This window comes from Pituophis catenifer, unplaced genomic scaffold (genome assembly GCF_029215685.1).
Source record: "Pituophis catenifer annectens isolate HBS135680 unplaced genomic scaffold, rPitCat1.0.hap2 SCAF_2, whole genome shotgun sequence".
Taxonomy (NCBI): Eukaryota; Metazoa; Chordata; class Lepidosauria; order Squamata; family Colubridae; genus Pituophis; species Pituophis catenifer.
In genome coordinates this window covers 171,317,589-171,341,699 of record NW_027256882.1, presented here as the reverse complement: position 1 = coordinate 171,341,699, position 24,111 = coordinate 171,317,589, and the positions used below count along the sequence as shown (strand labels likewise).

Sequence of the window (24,111 nt, the reverse complement as noted above, 5' to 3'; positions counted from 1 at the left end):
TGACAACAAACATTAAGATCATCTTTACTTGAATCAAGTTCTCTTCAGATGTATTAGACTATTATCCTTCTCAGCCTGTGCCAGGATGGCTAATTCTGGGAGTCTGTCTATACCACATACATGCCATCATGCTTTTCACCATGGCCAACTCATTTGTGGCCAACTTGCCTTGCCCAACTTGCCTGAGGCAACTCACTGCAGGATAATTCAACAATTCAATTTAATTAAACTAATTTAAAATTTATTTTAATTTTTGCCATTCACATTTCATTTTGTCCCTCCTTTTGCAACCTTTCTTTAATGATGTTATTCCACCATTTCTTTGATATTAGTGTAAGTCTTGTCCCATATCGAGCTGTCCCATGGCAAGTTGGCTGTGTGAGAGGTCCTGTGGTGAGTTGGCCACAGCAAGTTGGCTGCGGTGAGTTGGCTGTGGCAGGTTGGGAATAGGAGAAGATATGCAAACTGCAGGAAATGAGTTGGGAAAAGTAAATAAAAGGCACTCCATAAGAAAAAAGGAAAAGGAAATGCCACTGGATGGTCCTTCAGTTCTGCTGCCCATTGTGGCTTTAGTCAATCAGAGTTTTCATGTAATGATTTTTTTAAAAAATAAGATAGAGAAGGAATAGACTAGCTTGCCAGCTTTAATTGCACTGTGTTGCATGCAGCATTTCCTGCTGAATGTAAGGGCACATTACTGGTCAATTTGGATACATTTTAGCCAATCCCAGGCCAGTTTTATCTCAAACATACTAATGCTGTTCTATGTAAGCAATATCTAATGCATATCTAATCAAGAAACCATCCTGCAAGCCAAGATACTGTTGCTTACATTCCACCAACTAGGAAGTACATGCCGCATTAGGCGAGGAAGCCTTGTTTCAGAAAATACTATTAAGACTATAATCTACCTTGTTGCAATATTTTCAGGATCAGACTCAATAAAAATAATAGAAGTTAGAGATTTAAATATATTTCTCTTTAATCATAATAGACATTCTATATTCGCTGAATATTCAAGATAGAAGCAATGAAAATGGGGAGGATGGCTCCTTATATATACAAGGGGTGGAGTCAGGAATGGGAGTGGTAAATTATGAATACATTAAAGTCCAAAGAATAAGTTAACCCCTGATGTTCCATATATACATTATTTACACATTAGAGAATAAGGCATTTACATCTGACAAATCCCCCTCTAAATGCCGGTTCGTTATACAACACCAGTTACATTCAGATTCAGGACAATATAATACATATAATTTAGAAGTTAAATATTTGTGTTGTTTAGAAGGTAAGGGTTTTGTTAATATGTCAGCTAATTGTTCAGAAGTATCACAATGTATTGCTTTGATGAATCCGTCTTGAGATAGTTGTCTCACGTGCTTAAATTTTATATCAATATGCCTGGACCTTTGTCCAATTGCATCGGATCTAGATATTTCAATGGCCGCTTTATTGTCTTCATGCATAATAAATGGTAAAGTAGGTTTCTTCCAAATATCTGTGATCAAATCATTGAACCATACAAGGTTATTTGCAGCTTTAGACAAGCAAACATATTCCGCTTCTGTGGTAGAAGTGGCTACCAGTTCTTGTTTACCAGTATACCAGTAAACTGGACAATCGTTCAATAGAAAAACATAACCAGAGGTACTCTTTCTGCATGATGTATCACCAGCCCAATCTGCATCAGCATAACAAGTAATTTTTGGTTCTTTGTCATTATTGGGTTCCAATATTAAACAAAAATCTAATGTACTTTTTAGGTATCTTAAAATTCTTTTGACAGCTTCCCAATGATACAAGGTTGGTCTGCTAACATATCTTGACAATAAATTGAGAGGTAATGCAATATCTGGCCTAGTCCAATTAGATATATAAAGGAGTGAACCTATAACTGATCTGTAAAATGTGTTGTCTTTAAACTCAGGGGAAGATTCATCAATGTTTCTGAGAAAATCAGTTTGCATAGGTGTATCACATGTTTTGGCATTATTTAAGTTACATTTGTTTAGGAGTTCAATGATTTTATCTTTCTGAGTAAGTTTGAATCCCCTTTTTGTTTTGTTAATTTGTACACCAAGGTATTTGTTCACTCTACCTAGTGATTTCAATGAGAAGTGTTCGTTTAACTTATTTACAAAGATTTCCCTGCTCTCTTTATGCTTTCCAATATATAAAATATCATCCACATAAATTAATACAAATTCAATATGATCATTACTCTTTTTTACAAAGAAACAGTTATCAGCAGTGGTGGCGTTGAAATCCATGGTTTTAAGTACTTTTACCAAACAATCGTACCATCTTTTGCCAGATTGCTTCAATCCGTACAGACTCTTATTTAATAACCAAATTTCGTTCTTATTAGTGTATTGACTGTGTGGTGCTCTTACATATATTTCCTTATCTAATTTTGCATGTAAGTATGCAGTCTGTATGTCATATTGAAACACGTCCAGATTGAGTGCAGATGCTACTACAAGAGCTGTTTTGACACTCTCTGTTCTCACTGTTGGTGAATATGTGTCAGTATAGTCTTCTGGATATTTTTGTGCATAACCTTGTGCAACTAGTCTGGCCTTGTATAAGGTATTACCTCCTTCTAAATTCTTAATTTTATAAATCCACCTGGTACCTATAATTGTTTTATCCTTAGGTGCGATCGCAGGTGTGAATACATTTAATCCTTGTAAACTTTCCATCTCTTTTTCCATAGCTAGTTCCCATTTTTCTCTTTCTTCACGGGGAAGTTTCAATACTTCCTCATATGTATTAGGTGTTATTTGTTCTCTATCCATATGCATTATGTAATCTTTGTATTTATTTGGTATTTGGTTTCTATTGTTTCTAATATTTCTTTCAGGTTTGCTATGGTTGTCATGCAGAAATCTAGCTTCCTTTTTTGTTAATGTGTCTGTCTTTATTTTATGCTGACTATTTGTCCAAGTTTTGGTTTTGTTCTTACTTTTGTTAATACTTTGATTTTCTGTTGTTCCTTCCTCGCAAGATATATTATCTTTGCTTTTATTAGGAAATATTTCATTAAGGTGCAATTTAGACCAATTGGCCTGCTCATGGAACACAGCTGTTCTGGATACTATAAATTTGTTATTATTATCAATGAATCTGTACCCTTTGGTTCCAGTTTCGTATCCCATGAATTTTAATCTCCTGGATACGTTTTCTCCCTTTCTCCTCAATTGTTTAGGTATGTGTACGTCTGCAGTAACTCCAAATATGTGCATGTGTGCTAATTTGGGTTTTCTATTGTACATCACCTCATATGGTGTCTTATTCACAATACTGGACCATGTCCTATTTTGAGTGTAATTTGAATAATGTAAGGCTTCTGACCAAAATTGTTTGCCTAAACCAGCATCCTCTAATGTGCATCTAATCATGGTTTGTAGTGTGGAATTCTTTCTCTCTGCAATCCCATTTTGAAATGCAGAAAATGGATTGGACGTGAAATGTAGCATCCCTCTATCCTTTAACCATTGGGAGAATTCTTTAGACATGAATTCACATCCCCTATCTGTCATAATTTGTTTTATTCTAATATTATGTTGTGTTTCTATGCGTTTGTAGAATTCCTTAAATTTCTGAAAGGTTTCATCCTTGTGCTTTAATGTGTAAACAAAACCATAGCGACTGTAATCATCCACTATTGTTAGGAAGTAACGTTTTCTATAGGTAATTGATGGAGTTAATGGACCAACTAAGTCCATATGTACCAAATCAAAAATATTGTTGGTTGATCTGTTAGATTTTTTTGGTCTGGGACTGGTTTTTAGTTTGGTGGATTTACATACTGAGCATTCCAAATAATTTTCACAATTTTTTATTTTGACACCTTCTGCGTGTTCAGTCATTTTTTGTACTACAGGAAAGCTTGCATGTCCTAACTTCCTATGTAAGATGTGAGCACACTCATCATGAATTGGTTTACCTATTTTTGGTTTCTTCTCATTGTGTGTATTTTTGTTATCATGAGTTATTTTACATTCATCATTGTCACTGTTACTGACATTTTCATCATCTGCTTCAATACAATCTTCCATATTTGAATCAATGTTATGTAACCATCTTTCTTTGGTTATCAGATAGGGTAGACCCCCTTTTATCATCACAGTGCCTACATTTGTTTTGTTCTTTTCTATAGTTGCTTTCCCCTTTGAGAAAACTATATTGATGTCAGATTCTCTGCTTAGTTTTATAGCACTCAGTATGTTGTGAGGTATTTCTGGGATTAATAATACCCCCTCTATTTTCCCTAAACCAGGCAAGTTCACATTTCCTCTGCCTAATACTTGAACCTTTTCTTGATTAGCTACCTTTATCACAAACTTATCTTCTGTAAATGAAGATAATATACTTTTGTTGTTAGTGGTGTGATTTGTTGCACCAGAATCAATAAGCCAATTATTGTTCTCATCTTGTTGTGTTCTGGTGCTGTCTTGTTTATTTAGCCCATTTAGTGACCCAGATTTTCTCTCTTTTGAATTTTCTCTACCCCCTCTACTTTCTCTGTAATTTGGTGGACTTCTATATTTGTGTCTATCTGTGGAAGATTGTCTGTAATTGTATTTGCTCCTATATTCTGGTCTATGTCTCTCTCTTGGGACTTTGTGACAATCTCTTCTACTGTGTTCCCTGGGTCCACAATTGTGGCATCTAAAGGCCTCATTATATTTATCTTGGAAGACTACTTTCCTAAAAGATTTGTGTTCTGTTTGGTTACTGAAACGATTTTTTCTTGAATTGTCTTCTGCTATCAATTTGTTAGATAGACTTTCTATTGATAAATATCCCAAATTAATGGTATCTAAGTGTGACATAAAGCTATCCCATGATGGATCAAGTGAATTGATAATAACACTTTTCATTGTTTGATCTGAAATCACTTCCCCCCTCAATTGCAGCTCAGCTCTTATTTTGTTTAGATTTATCAAATGCTCACTTATAGAAACCCCTGGTTTCACTCTAGAAGAAAAGAAATCCTTAGACATTCTTGTGGTTGTGGCTACGCTATCGCTGTGAAATAGATTAAACATGCATTGAATTATTTCTGATACAGTTAGGTTTGGTTTGATGCTATGATACATTGCAGGAGACACGCTAGAAATTATTATGAAAAATGCTCTATGATGTAAACAATCTATTTTTAAAGTCCAAGGTCTTCTTGGAGGACTAGTTATAAAGAATAGTAAATTTTCTTTCATAAAAATAACCTGAAGCTGTTGGTACCACTCTTGTAAATTAATGCCATCAACTCTAAGTTTTGGGAAGTCACTGGGTAAATTCCCTACATTATTCTGTCCATTACTTACAACCTGAGGCAGTCCGTGGTCTCTCAAGTGCAGGAAATTACAGAACGGCATTGGGATGCTTGTAACGAGTCTGCGCGGTTCTCTGGCCAGTTCAAGTCTTTCGGGGCCGTCTATGTAGTTTTGCACATGCGCGTTGCTCATTTCTTCTTTGGCGCCGTTGTGGAAGGTTCTCTCCATTTCAGCTCTCTCGATCCGCTCCTCTTCAGATGAGTCGGTCTCTGGCTCGGTTTTTGGGGTTTTGGTGATGGCGACGGTTCTTCTCTTTCTCTTGTGTGCGCTGACACTCGATTCTGTCTGCGGTGTAGGACGGAATCGGCATGGCTCTCTGGGCTCGGGTGTCGTCGTTTTCGAAGTCAGGATGGGAGCGTGCAGGTCTTGAGTTGTCGGTTTGATTTCTTGCTTCTTTGTTGATGTCTTGGAAATTTTCAATCTTGGCCCAAAAGCAGCAAAAAGCGTTTTCATTGCTAACTTTACTTGAGACTTTGTTAAATCGTCTTCACTTTCTGATTTTGGTTCATCTGAAGAGTTTGTGACTTCTTTTTCACTTTCTTCGTCTGATAGCGTTTTTCGCGCCAGAAATTTTGAACTGAGCGTTTTGATTGGCTCTGCTTCACTCTCTTTTGAAGTTCGTTGAAACCAAGATGGCTGCCATTCAAAATTTCGCGCGATGTCACATCTTTTCTTTTTTACAACTATTTTCTCAGTAGTCATTTCACTCACAGTTTTTTGGTCTTTGGGTTTTTCTTTAATGACGTTTTTCTTTCTCGCTGCTCCGCTGTTTCTCAGCATCTCCTGGAGGTCCGCGATGAGGCTTTCATCATTCTTTTGGCTTTTTAGTATCTTTAATATCTCTGACCTGAGTTCGTTATTTTCTATCTCGATTTCTTCCTGGTCGTTATTTTCACTCATCAGTTCTTCTTCTTCAGTGGTGTATTCTTTGGATTCTCTCGAAATCGCATTAGTGGATTCGTTGATTGTCTCTTGATCAGTTTCTATTTCTTTGCTGTAGGCCCTGGTGTTGGGCCTATCTTTCTTGGACATTTTTAATTACTTATTGAGTCAATTAACCATCCTCTGCTACCAGCTTGTTGCAATATTTTCAGGATCAGACTCAATAAAAATAATAGAAGTTAGAGATTTAAATATATTTCTCTTTAATCATAATAGACATTCTATATTCGCTGAATATTCAAGATAGAAGCAATGAAAATGGGGAGGATGGCTCCTTATATATACAAGGGGTGGAGTCAGGAATGGGAGTGGTAAATTATGAATACATTAAAGTCCAAAGAATAAGTTAACCCCTGATGTTCCATATATACATTATTTACACATTAGAGAATAAGGCATTTACATCTGACATACCTACTCTGAGGGAGATGGGAAGTTAAATGTGAAAAACAAATAAACAAATAATGGAGCTAGAACATTGTGCCCAGTACTTTGCATCAACATACAGAAGAGAGTGTGCAGTCTATTATAAGAGGTGACACTTGTCTCTACTCAGATACTTTATATTATATTTATATCCATCTCTTTGTGCAAGGAGCATGAAGTAACAGGAGTAGTTTCACAGCCTCATTTCTCTCTCAGATACAGTAATAGGCTGAGAAGAGCATGATTACTTCAAGATCACTTCATTTGGGCTTGGTCACTGAGGGCCTGTCCCCATAGACAACTAAGCAGTCTCTTTTTTCTGCCATGTCTTCATGATACTGCATTACCTCACACCTGGATCATATGCACTCAGGGGTTAAAATAAGCAGGCAACAAGTTCAGTTGCTTTGCTGTGGATACACTCTGATGTGTTTCACCAACCACTTTACTGGTGGCTCTGTTAAATGAACCCATCTGACACCTATCGGCATCTTTAGATTGGGGTGGACTTCCTCATTCCCTGGGCCCTGCTCTCAAGGACACTTCTGTTATGGGAATGGGACAGACAGGGTTTTTCAAACTGGCCTGTTTCCAAGCTCATTCTGGTTTGGAGATCTGGGTCAGCTCAAACAGTAGATGATCAACCACAGCTGCAGAAAATCTAGGCAGTGAAGAAGGAAGGAGAGAACTGTCATTTTCTTTGGCACTTCATGGCACGCAGTCTTCTAAACTCACACCATGCAATTGTTATCCTGGCTGTTTTTGAATATAGGCTCAGAATTCTTCCTGGGTTCAAAAGCAGCCCAAAGAACTGAGAGGCCAAGGTGGGGATGGTGTGAGCCAGAAGGTTCAACTCTTAGTTCAACTATACTTTGCATCCGAGAGATTAGAGAAGCGCAAGGATTGTACAGGGCAGCAGGATTCCTGCTACATTGTACAACCTTCCTGCATGCTTGTCAAGTTATTTTTAAGTACAAGTAAAATTAGCCAGGCTAACAGGTGATGACTGTACGATACAACAGAGGAGCTCTTTCATCCCACTCTTTCCCCTTCCCCATCGCAGGTTTTTCTCCTGTTAGTTGGATAAAAGCCAGATATCAAAAGTCATCTTCTTCTGGGTCCCAGGTCTATCCTGCATTAAAGACAGTGACTGCAGTATGTTTTCCCATGCTGATGGGTTTTGGTTTGAGGAAAACACCTTTGAGGGTATCCACCCATCTCTTTCCTTAACAAGCTCTATATTTAATGGCAGTATGCCTGTGGCAAGTTAGAAATTGGCAATGAGAACAAAGCATTTTAGGCCAGTATAGTTTTTTATTGGTTCGAGAATGAGTTGGTAGCCATTTAAATGAGTTTTAATATTTCATATTAAATATTAAATCCGTGTATAGGGATTAACAAGTTAACAACCCATATGATTTTATATATGATCACAACCTCAGTAAAATATTAATGATGTAAACCAATAGGGTTTCATATTTGGCAACCAAAGTGCATGAAGGGAGGCTGTCAGACACTAGAACTCAAAAACAAGGACGAGACTGAATACTATAAAATTTGGAACAAAGTGTACCAATGGTTGGAAAGGAGAAAAAGAGTTGGAACAAAAAAGAATTATGGTTTGTAAAATGGATACTGGTTATTTAGACAAATACGTAAATGAGGACATAATATAAGAACAAAATAGTAATGTATGTTAAATAGTAATTATATTTGTTATGTTAAAAATATGGATGGATATGACAAGACCGGGATGGTCACACTGTGTCCAATGTTTTTAATGTTTGCTTAATAAAAAACTTTTAATAAAAAAAAGAAAAGAAAGGCAGTCAGAAAAAACAGAAACATATAACATATAACTTTATTATTTAATAAGCACAGTTGAAAGCATTATTACACGTACATAGTAAACAGGAGGGAACATACCTTTGTTTCTTTGGAAAATGGATTGCCAAGACTTTATGGAAGAAACCACTGAGCAACCAGAGTCCCAGAGATATATCAGAGGCAGCCCAGATACAATCAATGCATTATCAATCTATAACCAAAGTTCAACCAAGAGACGCCCAGAAGGACTAGAACTTTTAAGCCAATGTAGAATACTGGAAGGAAATCTTGTTATTGTGATGTCACGCTAGACTTTACTTTCCGCAATGAGCACCAGTTTTTAGTAGAAAGTTCTGGAAACCCATGTCATAGAAATGGGACCTCTACTCTTAAATCTCTGTATTAAAGATGATATCCAAGTCACTATTTAAATGAAATGTACATTAAACAAAACAACTGGGGTCATAAAAGTTTCTTTGCTATCTTTTGAACATTAGCCACATATTAACAAATCTTTTCTCCCTTTGTTCTCTGAGGATTGCCTCCAAAGAAGTAGTGTGGTGACTCCAAAACTGCTTCCAGACATTTTTGATGAAGCAATGGTATCTTTTCTGACTGTGTAGGGGCTTTCTGAGATAGGATAGGCAACAGTGGTGGGTTCCTCCCGGTTCCGCCCGGTTCCGCCAAGCCGGTAGCGGTGACAATATGACATCACCGAACCGGTTCTACCCCCCGCCTCCCCGTCCCCCCACCCCCCGCGTTATTCATACTTTTTATTTGGCCCCACCCCCAATCTATTGCTGCCTCCTGAGTCCCAGCTGATGGGCTATAAGGAAAAAAACTGTTTAAACTCTTCCCCTGGGCCTTCAAAGGGCCACCCTACAGCTGATCAGTGGTAAAAGGCAGTTTGGTGGTAGACCGGTGCCTCCAAAAACAAATAAGTAGACCGGTGCCTGCAAAAATACATGAGTAGACTGTGCCTGCAAAAATACATGAGTAGACCAGTGCCTGCAAAAATACATGAGTAGACCAGTGCCTGCAAAAATAAATGGGTAGACCGGTACAGCTCTGCAAGCAGTTAAAAGCCTGGTAGACCAGTACCTCTGCTAAATCCTAAAGAATTGTCATATGACCGTCAAGCCACGCCCACAAAATAAGCCACGCCCACAGAACCGGTAGTAAAAAAATTTAGAACCCACCCCTGATAGGCAACATTACTTTCTCTGAGGAATGAATGTAGCTCTTGATCCTTTTTTATTCTCAGAGACCCCAGAACTAATTTTCAGCATAGTGTAATAAATAATATTTAAATAAATGTATTTAAATAATAAATACATATAAAAATATTCTCTTGTTTGTCGGTTCAACCGATTCAACAGAATTTCAATTCTGCTTTTCTATTCATAGGGTATTCAAGGCAACTAGCAATAAAACAAAAGAGATCTCAATAATTACATATAGATTTTAACCAGTGATGGGTTTCAAAATTTTTTACAACCGGTTCTGTGGGTGTGGCTTGGTGGGTGTAGCATGGCTTGGTGGGCATGGCAGGGGAAGGATACTGTAAAATCCCCATTTCCGGAGGCAGAGAATAGATGGGGGTGGGGCCAGTCAGAATTTTTACTACTGGTTCTCCGAACTACTCAAAATTTCCGCTACCAGTTCTCCAGAACTGGTCAGAACCTGCTGAAAGCCACCTCTGATTTTAACCCAGGCTAGTTTTTTGAACTTAATCCATATAGCCACTGGACATGTATGAGAAAAATATATGGCTTGGAAATAATCATTTTCCATGCTTAGCATACAAAAAGAATTTTTTTCATGTTTATTTTATTTTTTTATAATGTAAAGCTGCCCAGAATTATCTGGACTCAGGCAGACTCTAAATGTAATAAAATAAATAGTGACTACATAAGGAGAGACAGGATTTCATCACCATCCCGATGAACATAGTTTTTGATGTAAGTAGGTCAAGGATGGATTTTGATTAGCCTTCAGAGTCCTATCCTACTTGTGTCAGTTTATCTGTTTTATAAAACATAGGTAAGAGGGGTTTTTTTTTATCCTAAATGAGATTATTTGATGATTTGAGTAATCACTGTTGTAATCAACTAATCAGACTTTTCCCCAATGTGGTTGTATATAATAGTTTAGGAGTCACCCCACCTTCCCCGTTTTTTATGGTGGGCACTGGGCAGGATTCTTCCTGAACAACCTGCTGGGATTTATATGCTGGCAGTGCATGGGACCAAAGTCTGCCGTGGGATTTTAAAAAGATGTTTTAGATGTCATCTCTTTCTCTATACCGGGAGTCCCCAACCCCCGGGCCATTGCCTGTTCGAAACCGAGAGGTGGGAGAAATGGGCAAGCGCGCGCGTCTGAAGCTCCAATCGCGCGAGCTGCAGGCAAGCGCGCGCATGTGCTCGAAGCTCCATTCGCGCGAGCGGAGGCTGTTTGGGCTCGCGCGCTAAATTCTACTCGTGCGAGCAGAGGCGAATGGAGCTTCGCGCACGAACGCAAGCGCCTTCCACTCGCGAAGCTCTATTTGTGCGAGTGGAGAGCGCACATGCGCCTACCGCTCACACACCGGGCCAGCCCGGGCCACCAATCTGGAAAGATAGAGGACTGCTGCTCTGTACTATTTCCTTCTGCCCTTCACTTATTTCTTGCCAACTGGTGGCCAAAAAAAGTTAGATAGCTCCTGTCAGGAATAAAACAAACAAACTATCCCTTTTAACCAGTTGCTTATAGAAAGTTTTTAAAATTAGGCAGAGGTTTGAGAGTGCCATATTAACTTTGGGTTAAGAGAGTTTGAAATGTTGGCAAGTAAGACTGGGAAAGATGGTTCCTGAGATATTTTTTGTGGCTTCAAGAATGCAGAAGTAGAAGCTCAAGAGCTTATTTCCTCCTCCTGACTCACTTGTCATTCAGTTAACAGTTCTTCTAATCCAGCTATGTGACCTTGGGCTAGTCATTTTCTCTTATGGCAATGGCAAACACTTCTGAACAAAAACCAAAAACCCAAAAAAAAAAAAACCCAACCCAACCCTGCTTGTCCAGATGGTCTCTGAGAATTGGACACAACTGAATGGAAGATGGACGGATGGCTGGATGAACTGGCAGGCAGACATCTGCCCTCTCAATCATGTGACTCAGGGTGGCTAACAAAAATTAAAAACAGGTAATTGATCAAAAAAATTAAAACACATTTCACTGAAGACGGTCAGCTCTTCAGAGTGTAATATATACGGTAATAGCTTGTTGTGGGAGATTCTAAACCGAAATCCTCAGTATTATCCCAGAGGGCAGATTATTACACAGAATACTTTGGGAACATTTTTAAAGTCTGTAAAATAACATTACAGCAGCTGCCATGACTTCAACAAATGTTGAAAGTTCTGAGCAATTTCTGCTGTTGCACCACAGAGGCACAAGTTATTGTTCAGTTGCTAAGTTGTGTCTGACTCTTCGCAACCCCATGGACCATAACACACACACACACACACACACACACACACACACACACACACGGTCTTCAGGAGTTTGCCTAAATTTCTGATCATTACATCGATGACACTCAGAAGCAGAAGACTTGGCATTAAATTTGAGTATTTTTTTAAAAGTATAGTTTTACTTGCATGAGGGTGAATGTTAATATTTTCCAACTGTTCTTACCAGGGACAGTCCCTAATTTGAAGAAATCATTACTAGTAAATCACTGTTCTTATTTTGGCTTTCCCAGAGACTGGGGGCTGCCTTCTTAAAATAAGCCCAGGATGTAAACTCCCCCCCCCCGCATAATAAAATAATTTGTCTGAGCGGAAGTTACTGCAGCACAAAAAGTGTGCAGCAATGGTGCATGAAAGGTAGACTGCTCTCCATCTCATTATGCTTGCTAGTCTTTACAACTGTTGTAAGGAATGCCAGATGAAATAAGCTTAAATTCTTAAGAAAGATCAATATTTAGATAAATTATATCTTTAGTGGTAAAAGATTCTTTGTTCCTATTGTTACTTTGTAAATTGAAATATCTAAATTCACCTTGCAGATTCAATGACTGGATTCACATATTGTGCTAAGCAATTTTTAAACCATGGTTTGTTGAATAAACAATAATTGGTTGGGTTCATATAACAGACTAAACTATAGTTTTAAATCACGGGGTTAAGTCCACATAGTGCGCAAAATCAAAATCAAACAAACAGCATCCTGGTTTGTCTCTAATGCCCTCGAATAAGATCACCTTAAACTGAAATAATCATTTGTAGGATGATCCTTATCATCATCACCCTCTTATTTGCAAATTTGCCTTGAACTTTTTTTCTTGTATTTTGTTACCCAACATCCCTCATGTTGGAATTCAAAAGGAAAGCGATGGAGAATCTTTGGCAATTGAAAACTAGACATCACTTTTATGGATAACATAACTCCATTTGATTGGGCCATGTTATCTGCAAGGGCAGAGCCAATGTATATCTTCTGGCTTCTGGGGCTGGATATGTTTTTATTTCTTTGCTTTGCTTTTCAATGTGGTTAATGCAGCCTCTCTCATTGAACCATCTTTTGCCAAGACATTTGCAGGTTTGGTAAAGACATGGTGCAGCATAGTAACTAAGAAGAAGGACAGCTATAGACTAATCTAAAACAAAAAAAACAAAAATGGGATAAGTGCCTGCCTGATTAAAATGGTCTTCAAAAATTATTTCGAAGCAGATAAAGTATGATTAGAACTTCTGTGTAAAACAGATCCACAGTTTTGATATCACAACAACGTATGCCTTGTCTCTGTCCCAGTTCTAATGCCACGAAAGGAATAAAATGCAGAACAGTATAACACTGTTTTATAGTATAGTTTTCAGATGGTTGTTTTCTTAATAGAAAGTAAGAGCAGCGATCTGCATAGGCTAAAGGCAGACTTTATGCATTAGGTTTATTACCAGAGGTTGGGGCTCTTATTTGTAAACTGAAAAATATGCAAATGAAAGAACGAGTAAGTTTCTTTGTACGGAAATGTAGTCAGCAGGAAGCAGTGAAGTTTCAGTGGCTGTGAGCTCAGAAACTCTGCAAAGTATGCAGTGTCCATGGGGCTGCCTATCAAAATTAGTGGCTCCTGAGGTATCCAAGGATTTGTGCTGGGGTCCAAACCTGGGGGTCCTGCTGAGGATTTCATCATGGCAGAGCCTAAATCTTCTGGTAGGTAAAGCAACCTTTTTATGCAAGGACTCTGAAGCCTTTTTTCAGCATACAGCAAGTCATTGCAGAGGGTTCAAAACCCTTGAAGTTTTTAGGTTAGGGCAACAAAGGATTGCTTTGAGATCTCTGATCCCTGAAAATAAAACTTGATTCAGTGCAACTACCACAATCAAGGCTAGAAAGGGATGTGTGTATGTGTGTGTGTATATGTGTGTGTGTGTGCGTGTGTGCGCGTGTGTATGTATGTGTATCCCTTTCTAGCCTTCATATCAATCACTTCATATCAGTCACTTCAGAAATCATTGCTGTATTTTAAAGATGTGTTCTAAATGAAGGTGATGGTTAAAATGTACTTAAGATTTTAAAAAGAGCATATTTTATTTAGGATCAATAACGTTTTAAAAAGTAGATTGTTAAGTATTGTCTCACACATTTTAATATTTGAAATTATATTTTTATACATTTCTGTTAAAAAATATGCTGCAGTGTGACATGGGGATTTTTAAACACTTGTTTAAAATTTCTATAAATTTGGTTCAGTTATGGCCTTACAATAGAAGTTTTAGGAGAAAGCATTTAACAACTGATGAAGTGTTATCCTTCATCCTCTTCTTCATCTTCATTCTCTGTCAGCCATGTTCACAATTACAATTTTTGGAAGTTCTTATTTCCTGGCCTTTTTATTTTTTTGCCTAGCTGAATGATATACATGCCTGCATACTGGATGGAATGCTTGCTCTACAAATATTGTTCCACATGCTAATCCTGCTATATATTTTGTGCCTCTAGCAAATGTGTCTTCTAAAGAGGAGCTTGTAAGAAGCAAGAAATAATTTAGGAGGGAAAAAAAAGTCATACTCAGTTCTTTGCCAACGGTTGTCCTCCAGCTGATTTGAGGAATTTTTACTTTTAAATCTTACTTTTGAAATCCTGAGAGGTGGCCCTTTGCCATGTGCATGTGAAAATAAAGTACCTATGAAAAGACTGGAAGAAAAAGAAAATGATATCATTACAACTGATCTATTTGTAATTGTAAATATTTGTAATATTTAAACTATTAATTAACAAATTACAAATAGATAATTGTGATGACTATTTTCTGTGACGGCCCTTTCACCGCAATTCTCAAAGACTAATGAAAAAGGATGACTGTATTGTTGGATGCAGCAGAAAATTTTAACAATGAAAATGGATCATGAGAGTGGAGATGCTGCATGTACACAAGAAGAAATCTAGAGAAATTCCACATACTCGCCATTGCCACTCTTTAAACCTTACAGTTTCTCAACAGGCTGATTGTCTTCATCACAGCCACTGAGAACTTAAGCCAATCAGCATTTCCCAACTAACCAGTGGGAAAATGAAAAGATAGACATCACCTAACAGCGTATATTTTTCTTTGGGAGAAGTAAAAAGCATGCTCCTTTGCTCTATTTAGGAAGCTCAATCTGAGAATACTATGGCAACATGGCAATTTACCAGTTATGGCTGGGTGGGGTGTATAACTGAGGATTAGGAAGTGGGCTGAAGCAAGAGTTTCCCTGATGAGAAACAACTTATTTCTAAGCTCTAGAAGCAGTGTTTCTCAAATTTGGCAACTTTAAGATGTGTGGACTTCAACTCCCAGAATACCCCAGCCAACCATGAGCTATACCTGAGTCAGAAGGAAATATATTCTACAATTATGGCAGAAAAGGACACAGGTATGGTTCTAAGCTGTGATTGAGACCAAAGACCCAAAGAGTTTGCCTTTAAAATGGGTGGCTATCTTACATTCACTGAAAATATGATGTTGGTAGACTATTTTTCGATTATTATTTTTTTGTTTAGTAGAGATTTTTTTAATTGCAAAATAATCTTTCAGATACAGTAATCTTTCAAATAAATATTTTATTTACTGTATATTGGATTAGGTATATGATTAGATATATGAGCAAGTGCAGAAAAGTAACCTTTGGATGTAAGCCAATGCATTTTGGGTATTATTGTTTTATACTTTGTTAAATTCAAGGTATTTCATATTTATCATATCAAGTATTTGATGGATCAAGATGCCCAAATACTATATTGGGAACAACTGGTTTTTGTTTTTAATTAGTGGTGCAAATCAAGACTAATTTGAAATTTCTTGATGTTAAGCTATTTGAGGCAAAATATCAAATGACCCATCTTCAAAATGTTCTTTATTTTTTATTTATTTAAAACGTATCAGTTTTGATGACCTATCATCCCCCTATTCTTGTGGACTTCAACTCGAGAATCCCCCAGCCACTATGGCTGGCTGGTTGAGGAATTCTGGGAGTTGAAGTCCACAAGTTTTAAAGTTGTCAGGTTTGGAGACCCCTGCCCTATTCCAATAGACAAATGGGGGAGCTGAGCTTTGGATTCAATTATTGTATATTTGTAAAATGTAGATGTTACGTTGAAAAAAACGTGATGTGGAAATGAATGGAAAAATAAGAAAAAGGTTATACTTTGCTTTCTATGTTAGATGAGTTGGGTCTTCAGATCATTCTAACATAAGCATATTTATAACTCCCATTGGCTTGATTTCATGAATACAGTTATTCAAGACCAAAGATGCCATATTGTGGTTTAGCACTGGGTTGTTGTAATTGGTAAATTACAGATTATGGTTTGATTAAATTGACTTGAATTATACAATCATAGATATCTGGTTATGCAAGCCATATTTTAGCACATTGTGTGACCAAGATTCTAGATTCATTCATACAATGTTCAACTAATGTATTATACAATTATTGATCTTAGTTCAGACCAGCATTGAACTACATAAAAACATACGCCTGAGTAAAACAGACCATAGCCTTTTCTGAATGTATGTTTTTACATTTAATTTGTGCTTGGCAAGAAGGCAGAAGTTCTACTTCCTCTTCTTCCCCCTCTTACCTCACTTCACAGGAAATATCAGAAAGTTCTAAAAAAATCAGCATCTTTCCTTCATTAGCACTTTACTTCCAGTTCTGACACATTCAGAATCATGTTGACACTGGCAAACAAATGAATGCTCAGAAAATAGTACATAGCAATACTTCCCTATTTATATAGGTCGTATATGAGTGAAAATCCTTCCATATGTAAATGAATGTAGATTTCCTATATAGATCATGATGTACGAAATGGAATAACCATCAGACCAAGATGTTTAGATATTAATTTCTATGCAGACATTAGAAGTATTCTTTAAAAATAAAACAATTTTTGACAATTCACTAATAGAAATTTGTCTAAGCATAGGATGGAAAGCAATAACAAATAACAGCTAAATTGCTCTATTTCATGATATTCCATCAAGATTATCTGTAATCCTTAACTTCAAAAATGATGCATAATATGGGGATTTGGCAAAAATGAAACTTGGAAATCATAACCCTTAAGTATTTCACCTTTTTCTCAACCCTAAAACCTGACTTTTTGTTCAATATATCACTATCGTGAGAAGACATATTCTTGATCAGCATTGTTGTTTTCTGTTTGTTTATTTTGAAACCTGTCAAGGCCCCAAGCTCATTCAATTTCCTCATCAAATATTCTATATTGGAAATCAGCGGATACACAATCATGTTTGTATCTGGATCCATTCCAGTCGGGCTTCAGGCCTGGGTACAGCACGGAAACGGCATTGGTCGCGTTGGTTGATGATCTCTGGAGGGCTCGGGACAGGGGTTGTTCCTCTGTCCTGGTCCTATTAGACCTCTCAGCGGCTTTTGATACCATCGACCATGGTATCATGCTGCACCGGCTAGAGGAGTTAGGGGTGGGGGGCACCGTCCTATGGTGGTTCTCCTCCTTTCTCTCTGACCGGTCGCAGTCTGTGTTGACAGGGGGGCAGAGGTCAACCCTGAGGCCCCTTGTATGTGGGGTGCCACAAGGGTCGGTCCTCTCGCCCCTTCTGTTCAACATTTATGTGAAGCCGCTGGGTGAGATCATCCGTGGTTTTGGGGTGAAGTACCACCAGTACGCTGATGATACTCAGCTGTACATCTCCACCCCGGACCACCCCAATGATGCCCTTGAAGTGATGTCCCGGTGCCTGGAGGCCGTGCGGATCTGGATGGGGAGAAACAGACTCAGGCTCAACCCATCCAAGACCGAGTGGCTGTGGTTTCCGACATCCCGATATAGTCAGTTGGTGCCATCACCGACTATTGGGGGCGAGTCACTGGCCCCCACGGAGAGGGTTCGCAACTTGGGTGTCCTCCTGGACTCACGGCTGTCTTTAGAAGAGCACATGACGGCCGTGGCCAGGGGGACTTTTTATCAGGTCCGCCTGATTCGCCAGTTGCGTCCCTTTCTGAATCGGGACTCGTTAAATACGGTCACTCATGCTCTCGTTACTTCCCGCTTGGACTACTGCAATGCTCTCTACATGGGGCTCCCCTTGAGGAGCACCCGGAGGCTCCAGCTGGTCCAGAATGCAGCCGCGCGGGTGGTTATGGGAGCGACGTGGTGCTCCCATGTGACCCCCCTCCTGCGCGAGCTGCACTGGCTCCCGGTGGTCTTCCGGGTGCGCTTCAAGGTTTTGGTTACCACCTTTAGAGCGCTCCATGGCATCGGACCGGGGTATCTACGAGACCGCCTTCTGCTACCAATAGCCTCTCACCGACCAGTACGCTCCCATAGAGAGGGGCTCCTCAGGGTGCCGTTGGCCAAACAGTGTCGACTGGCGGCCCCCAGGGGGAGAGCCTTCTCTGTGGGGGCACCTACCATCTGGAACGAGCTCCCCCCAGAGATACGGAAGATCCCGGACCTGCGCACGTTTCGCCGTGCTCTCAAAACTTTTCTATTTCAGCAAGCTGGCCTGGCCTAACTCCCATCTTTTAAATTTTTAAATTTTTTAATTCGTGATTTTACAAATTGGGTGTTTTAATCTGTGTTTCGGCCGAAATATTTAATAATTTTAAGGGATTTTTTAATATTTGTATTATCTGTATTTTATCTTGGCTGTTCACCACCCTGAGTCCTTCGGGAGTAGGGCGGTATAGAAATTTGATTAAATAAATAAATAAATAAATAAATAAATAAATAAATAAATAAATAAATAAATAAATGTTTAAAGACAAATAAAAAGGAAATATGAATGCTGAGCCAGGTTAGATATGTACTAGTAGTATGGACAAAGTGAAAGGGATGAAAGACTGTGGATATACTATGGTTTGAGTTGCTTGAAAATGCATACAGGTAATCCTTGATTTATGACCAGTCGCCTTGTGACTGTTCGAAGTTACCTCAAAGATTTTTACAATTCAGTTCCAAAGTTACAATCAACAATCATATGACCACATTTCAGGCATTCAGCAACTGGCCTGCATTTAGAGCCATTTGCCCATCCTGTGGCTATAATGAACACAATTTATGAAGTTTTTGTCCAAAATCAGCATTTACTTTGTTTTTGACAAAAATGTCCCAAAGCAAACAATGGATTTGCTGCAAAATTTGCTGCATGGATAATGACTGCTGCAAAATAAGATTGTAAAATTAGATCGGTTGTGACTTGTTTTATGACCACTATGACATATGACCCTAATGGACCAGTTCTGTTATGATCATAAATCAAGGATTACCTGTATAGCAGGTACAGATGAGAGTAAATCCTGTGTGTATGTGTGACAGAGATTTATAAGAGATAAGGAGGAGGTTACAAGAGATTAAGAATAAAGAGTAATTTCAGAATGCAGGCACTCCCTCTCCAAGTATAGACAAGGGGTATACTGAAATACATAAAGGAAACACTGAATTAAACATTAAGGACTCAACTTTTCTTGGTAAGAGAACCTGTCTTTCTTTGGAAATAAAATACTGCCTATGTTGTAAACTAGCTTGATAGCTCATGTAACTTATATTTCTGCAACAATACTGTTCAAGTACAAAACTTGATACAAAGAACAGCATTTTGTATCATAGTATTTCAGCTTCCTTATTTTCCATTTAATATGTCCTCATGCTTAAAAGTAAACAATATGAAAGCCTGAAGATGTAATTTGGGAAAACCTTAAATAAATACATGTCTATGCTACCCAACTGTCAATGAGTCTGGGTGGCTCACAGCAATCAAATAACAAATAGGATTTGTAATAATTCCATTATTCACAAAACTATTCATTTCCCAAAAAAGTAAAGAATCAATTGGAATCAATTTGGCCGACCTTTCATGGTCACAAGAAAAGGCAAACAATCTTTCAAAGCTGTCCAAGACTTGGCAAAAGAAGTAACAGGTGGAAAATCATTAAAGAGAGAACCAATCTAGAACTAAGGAGAAGTTTCCTGACAGTGAGAACAATTAATCGGTGGAATGGCTTGCCTCCGGAAGTTGTGGATGCTCCATCACTGAAGGTTTTTAAGAAGAGATTGGACAGCTGTTTGTCTGAAATGGCATAAAGTCTCCTGCTCAACCAAGGGGTTGGATTAGAAGACCTCCAAGGTCTCTTCCAGCCCTGTTTTTCTATGTTCTATTGTAAGAACCAATTTTGTGATGATATTAAAGACAACCCTCTTTTTTTCTTCCAATTAACATTTATTCTGACAATCCCCATAGTTCTGTAGGAAGGCAAAGAAAAGATAACATTTAGTTGGGTCAGAAGGTCTCAGAGAAGTGCTGGCTTTTCTTCTATCCAATGAACAAGTTTCCCATTGCTGCTTGATGAAGCAACCCTTTTAAGACAACCACATCCTGTTTCTGGGGCAGAGGAAAGGAAAACATGAAGATTTTGCTCTGCTAATATCATAAGCGCATGACTAGTAAAATTTTCTAAATTCTACAGCTACAGGCTTCCACTTTTGTTTGCCCGCATAAGTAAGTCAGAGTTCAGTCAGAGTCACACATCATGATAGTTTGTTTGATTCTGGGTTTATGGTTTAGTATGATGTGTGAACTATGTGATGATAGGTTGATCAACAAACTACAGTTAAAATAAAGCATGGCTATATATTTTAGAATAAGAATCTGAGGAACAAAAACGAAGTTATGAAAGATTGTTAACACAAAGACATATGTTAACACCATGAAAATTCTACTTATTGTAGATTTAAAACTGTGAAGACTAAGATAAGGAGAATAAAACAGAGTAGCATAAAAATAAAGATAGACCAAGATTTTTGACAGATCAAACAATCTAGGTTATGTTGTCATCTTCATATTGATTGCATGACATCGATATCATAAGTGAGCCCATGGAATGTTATATCATGTCTTAACCATTGAGTGGCAGCCAAAGCTCCACTACAAAAAGGAAAGAAATTTGCTGCTCCATTTACAAATAAACAACAATCCCAAAATATTTTAAAGATACCAGATTGAGAAAGACATTGGACTTTTGCCACTTTTGGTCTTGCTTTTTAGTTCCTCCCATTCAGCACACCCTTTAATCTTTCTCCCTCATTTATTTTCTCATTCCTAATTGTCCTTCTCAGTATTTTCAGTCTTTCTTGGGAATAATATATCCAATCTTGATTTTTCCACCCTTTCCATGCCCATCTCTTAGAGTGTCCCCCTAATCCTCCTCTCTGCCAATTATCCCTTGTTCCCCTCTCCCCCAAGCTGGCAGAAAAGCTGTAGCATTGTCAAGGTGGGTAAAATCTGACACATTTCACCAACTATTCTGGCAGCATTAAGTCAGGTGATCTGTAGGGAGCAGTGACAACTAAATGCCTAGTGGCAATTTAAGCTAATACAGCCACATCATCATCCTGGGTTCTTGGAAGTCTCTTCTACACCATTCTTTCTTTCTTTTTTTCCTCCAGGGAAAAATGCAGGGCACACTATTTGCTGCCCCCATAGCAGGAGTTCCTTGAAGCCTCCTGAACAGCCTGTTGGCAGCTGATAAGGAAAGAATCTCACCACTCTCAGAGCAGGGGATTTGAATTCTCCCATTACTGTACTGAAAAATTTCTATCCAACTGATCAAGTATTTGACAGACTTATTTTGACTAGAGATGTAAGGTTCTGCAATTGCAAAAGGGCACTAAATCTACTGCCAAAATAAGCCTTTTCTTGTTCTCAGCTCTTCCTGTTTTATCAGGCAGTTTATTCACCCTGTGATCAAAGGCAATTGAGGCAGGATAGAGATAAGGTGTACATATACATTTATCATCTCTACAAGTATATCTTACTTCCATTGAGCTATTGGTCATTCTGGAAAATGTCTGGTCCTGCCACATTATGCTAGTCCCACTTCAAACTCTGAAGCCGTTCAAAGCCCACCTGCTACCAACAGAGGAGAAATGGGGAGAAATCCTGAGCTTCAAAGAAATAGACGACTTGACACATTTTCAACTCCACCTCATAGAAATCACAAATACCCTTTTTGTAGGCAGCCACACAAATGTATATAATATGAAGTAAGGATGTGAATGATATATATGTGTGTGGGATCCTCGGTGCTCTCTGAGCTTAGTTGTTCTCTTGCAGACCTTTCATGATCAAACTAGGTAAGTGCTACTAGGGGTCCTGTCACTGTTACTGAGAGCGGTCTTGGTTGCTCCTTTTTTTTTCTTGACACTTTCCTCCCTTTCTCCCATTCCCCTGCCGCCTTCTCCTCCTTTTTCTTCCCCATTTCTTTCTCTTCTCTTCCTTTTTGAGACGTATTCCCCCATCTATTTTTATTCTATCACTATTAATCCCAGTGTGATCATCTTTTTTTATTTTATCACTGTTAATCCCAGTATAATCATTTTATTCTGTCACTATTAATCCCAGTGTAATCAACTTTTTTATTCTGTCACTGTTAATCCCACTGTAATCATCTTTTTTATTCTGTCACTCTTAATCCCAGTGTAATTATCTTTTTTATTCTGTCACTGTTAATCCCAGTGTAATCATCTTTTTTATCCTGTCACTGTTAATCCCAGTGTAATCATCTGTATCTTTATTTTCATTTATTTCCTTCCCAATTCTCCATGTTATCAATTTAAAAGGCAAGGATTTTTAAGTTTATTATTCCTTTACATATACAGTAATTCATATTCAAAGTCCATGTAGTGTCTCTTTTTTCTTTTTTATCTTTCCAGATAGTGTCTAATTCAAACGTTCCTTTGAGCCATTCCAATTTTAGTCTTTGTTCTCCCCGCTCCTCTTGCAATCACATTCTAGTTATATAAACAAAACATTGTACAGTACTTCCAGAATTTTCTCACGATGATATAAGTTTAGTACGATACTTTCTTTCCACCAGCAGATGTCTCTCTCCAATTCACAAATCCTGCAGCCGCAAAATATCCCTTTGTAAATCCACAAAAATGATTATTTCCTCTTCTCCGAATTAAATCCTTTTGTTGTTTAAAGAATACTTCTCTATCTCCTTTTTTCTTGTCTTATTTTAATATCATCCAAATCCAGTTTTAAATCCCGGTGAAAGGTTCCTTTTAAGGCTTTAGTTTGAGTTTTAAAATTCCTTTTGTTCCTTCGCTTAAATTCCTGAGTGCCAATTAACTGCTAATTAGTCATTGGGACTTCTTTCAAGCTTTTAAAAGTTTTTTCTTCTTACCTGTGAGTTGACCAATTACTCACCCGGTAACAATACTCTGTTCATTCTCCACTCCTGTTCACATCTTAATCCGGTTGCCCCAGCTTGTAGTGGACATAATGGCCGCCTTCCCCACCATCGGGTCAAAGAGCTGTCTCCGACCTTCCGAGGAGTTTGCCTGTTCCTCTTTGATCTTTTGAGATGCCTCTCTCTCTCCCCCATCCCTCCAAGACGGTTCTGGTCCAAAGACCCCCCGACAGCGGTTTGTCTGGTTGGGTTTTCACGAAGCCCATCGGAACTTCGCTATTTCCCAGCCAGTATCGCCACGAAGGTTCCGGTTCTCCCTTGGTTGCTCCTTGACTGGGTTGTGGTTTACTGTTTGTTTGACTGACTTGGTTATTCCTTGATTGGGATATTGTTTGCTTCTTGGTTGTTGGACTAATGTTCGTTTTGGTGACAATCTCTGTTCATCTGAGTGTTGATCTGAGCATCTCATAAAAAGTAGACATGAGAGATGATTGCTGTTGAGGTGTCGTGATCTTTTTGTTTCCTTTTTGGCTTTTTGATTGTCTCTTTTGAATGTTATGTAGATCTTGTTTATTTCTAATAGAAAGAAGGAGGAGAAGGAGGAGACTACTGGCTTTCCCTCTTTGCTCCTCTGACTACTGACATAAAAACAAAGTAACAAAGTCTGGCCAGCTTGTTGTTTTGAGATCACTCAGGAGCCTGACAGCAATGCTTCCCATTTTTTTTCTCTTCATTACCCAAAACCACTTATTGGAGCGTCTTTATTATCCATTGTAGGTAAAATACTTCAAGTCAGTTTAAAAGTCTCTGTTGTGATTGGGTAATGGGTTTGTGTGTTGTTATCCCTCCTCCCCTCAAAAACACCAATT

The 24,111-nt window shown here is 38.3% G+C and overlaps 1 protein-coding gene across 1 annotated transcript in view; it reads left to right on the top strand.

The window, feature by feature from the left end:
- Nucleotides 1–24,111, top strand: part of GMIP (GEM interacting protein) — a 78,485-nt gene that overhangs the window by 5,305 nt on the left and 49,069 nt on the right. The gene's annotated exons all lie outside the window — the stretch shown is intronic.